A 3,241-nucleotide genomic window follows, 5' to 3' on the forward strand; every position below is an offset into this window, starting at 1 on the left:
TTTGCTATCGATCTTATGCCTGGTGCGGCGCCCATTTCTTTACCCACCTATCGGATGAGTTGAGGAAGCAGATAGATGGTTTGCTAGAATTGGGTTTTATTCGGCCCAGTGTGTCTCCTTGGGGAGCACCTGTTTTGTTTGTGAAGAAGAAGGATGGTTCCTTGCGATTGTGTATTGATTATCGCGAGTTGAATTAAGGTAGCTGTGAAGAATAAGTACCCCTTGCCCGGATTGATGATCTGTTTGATCGATTGAAGGGGGCACGGTACTTTTCGAAGGTTGATCTGCGATCGAGGTATCATCAGTTGCGCGTCAAGGATGGGGACGTGCAGAAGACCGCTTTCAGGACCAGCTTCGGTCATTATGAGTTCCTTGTGATGTCGTTCGGTCTGACGAACGCACCGGCCGTGTTCATGGATCTGATGAACAGGGTATTTCGGCCTTTCCTGTTTCGATTCGTCATTGTATTTATTGATGACATCTTGATTTATTCGGCGAGCCGGGCAGAGCACGAGGAGCACTTAAGAGCGGTTTTGGGTACTCTTAGGGAGCATCAGCTTTTCGCACAGTTCAAGAAGTGTGATTTCTGGAAAGAGGAAGTCAAGTTCCTGGGACATGTGGTGTCCAAGGAAGGTATAGCCGTCGACCTTGCCAAGGTAGCTGCAGTGCAGGTCGACAAACATTCTTGAGGTGAGGAGTTTTCTTGGCCTTGCAGGTATTATCGACGCTTTATTCAGGACTTCTCGAAGATTGCCGGACCGTTGTCGCGGTGACACGGAAGGATTTGAAGTTTGCTTGGAGTGAGCGGGCGGAGTTATTTTCAGGAAGTGAAGGACAAGTTGACGTCCGCCCCTGTGCTAGTATTGCCGAGCAAGGGGTTAAGTATATTATTTATATCGATGCCTCTCGCGTTAGTCTGGTTGTGTCCTTATGCAAAAAGGACGGGGTGATTGCTTATGCTTCGCGTCGATTAAGGAAACACGAAGAGAATTACCCTACGCACGACTTGGAAGTGGCCATCATCTTCGCATTAAAGCTTTGGAGACATTACCTTTATGGTGAGGAGTTCGAGCTCTTTTGCGACCACAAGAGCTTTAAGTATATTTTCACGCAGCGTGATTTGAATATGAGGCAGCGCAGATGGATGGAAACATTGAAGGACTTCAAGTTCGATGTTTCTTACCATCCTGGTAAGGCGAACCTTGTGGCAGATGCGTTGAGTCGCAAGAAGGCTTTGGAGTTTGCGGCTCCGCTGATGATAGCAGAGTGGGAGATGTTGGAGTTCGTGCGCGATTTTGAGCAGAAGCTTACGGTGGTTGAGCCGTATGAGGTTATCGCACACATTCGTGTACACCCTTATCGACGAGAGGATCGTTGCGGCTCAGGCGGATGATGAGCTTTTGGTGAAGATGAGGCGGCGGGTTGAGTACAGATGAGAACTCCGATTGGAGTTTAGTTCCGATGGGGGCCTACGTTTTCGTGGCGGTTATGTGTTCCTAACTCCCTGACTTGAGCCGTGAGGTTCTCGAGTTAGCCCATAGTTCTAAGCTTGCGATGCATCCAGGTAGCACGAAGATGTATCAGGATATGAAGAGGTCTTATTGGTGGGACAATATGAAGGTCCAGATTGCTGAATTTGTTTCTCGTTGTCTCACGTGCCAGCAGGTCAAGGCAGAGCATCGCTGACCTCCTGGGTTGTTGCAGCCCATGCCCATAGCTGAATGGAAGTGGGATTTCATCTCTATGGATTTTATTTCTGGGTTACCGAGGACGAGAAAGGGATTTGACTCTATTTGGGTGATCGTCGATCGATTAACGAAGTCGGCGCATTTCTTACCGATCAGAGTCACTTACTCTGCAGACGAGTTGGCTAGGTTGTATATCAAGGAGATAGTGCGTCGACATGGATTCCCCTGGAGATTGTGTCGATAGAGACACGCGTTTTACATCTATCTTCCGGACTCGTATCCGAGAAGCGATGGGTGTGGCGAAGTTCGACCGCGTTTCATCCGCAAAGCAGATGGGCGACGGAGCGCGTGAATCAAGTCTGGAAGATATGTTGCGAGCTTGTGTTTTGGATTTCAAAGACGGTTGGGATGATTGTGCCTCACCGAGTTCGCGTATAATAATAGTTTCCGGGCGAGTATCGGTATGGCTCCCTTCGAGGCGTTGTATGGTCGCCGTGCAGAGCACCACATTGTTGGCCAGATATTGGTGAGCGTAGTTTGCTTGGCCCGAAGTTGGTGCAGGTGACTTCAGAGAAGGTCGACATCATTCGACGTCGACTTCTAGCAGCACAGAGCAGGAGAGTTATGTCGATACGAGGCGTCGACCGCTTGAGTTCGTAGTGGGAGATCATGTTTTTCGAAGGTCTCTCCTATGAAGGGAGTTTTGCGGTTCGGTAAGAAGGGAAGCCGACGCCGAGATTTATTGGTCCATTTCAAGTTCGGATCGAGTGGGAGCGGTAGCTTACCGCCTTGCTTTGCCCACACCTCTTGCGGGCGTGCATAACGTATTTCATATCTCTATGTTGAAGAAGTACGTTCCTGATCCTTCGCATATTATCAGTTGGGAGCAAGTGCAGTTAAGTGAGGATGCCACTTATGTACTGCAACCAACACGTATTCTGGATAGAAAGGAGCAGGTATTGCGTAGCAAGGTTATCCCTCTCGTGAAGGTGTTATGGTCGCATCATGGCGTAGGAGAGGCTACTTGGGACTCTGAAGCTGAGGTCAGGAAGACCTACCCTCTGATCCTTGAGGCTTATATGAAGGTATGAATTTCGAGGACGAAATTTTCTTTAAGGGGGTAGATTGTAACGACCTTTGAATTTTGTGCTAATCTTTCCTTAAGTAGTTGTTTTTGGGGTAATTAGCGCTCTACTTGATTGCTTGTGAAATTCGCATCAATCACTTTAAATTGTATCTGCATGGCTCTAAACGTGCGATTAGTGAGCGCTACGTTACTCGGAAATGGGATCCATCGCTAAATCCGGTTGTTCTGGGGAATTTTTGGAAGATCCGGATCGGACTGACCGCGCATCGAAAGTCCGATGGCGATGATCTTAGGTTATTGCGGTCACCGAGTTGGGCTTGGTCTTCACCTCAAAAATCAAGTCGATCCGATGTTGGGTCGATTTGATTGAGTTCGGAGTGAAGAGTGTGAGAACGGTTGGAATTTAATAAGCTTTTATGAAATTGAGTGTGGTGCTTGCGCGACGATTTTAAGCTATCTCACCGTT

This window comes from Magnolia sinica, chromosome 10, assembly GCF_029962835.1.
Source record: "Magnolia sinica isolate HGM2019 chromosome 10, MsV1, whole genome shotgun sequence".
Lineage (NCBI taxonomy): Eukaryota > Viridiplantae > Streptophyta > Magnoliopsida > Magnoliales > Magnoliaceae > Magnolia > Magnolia sinica.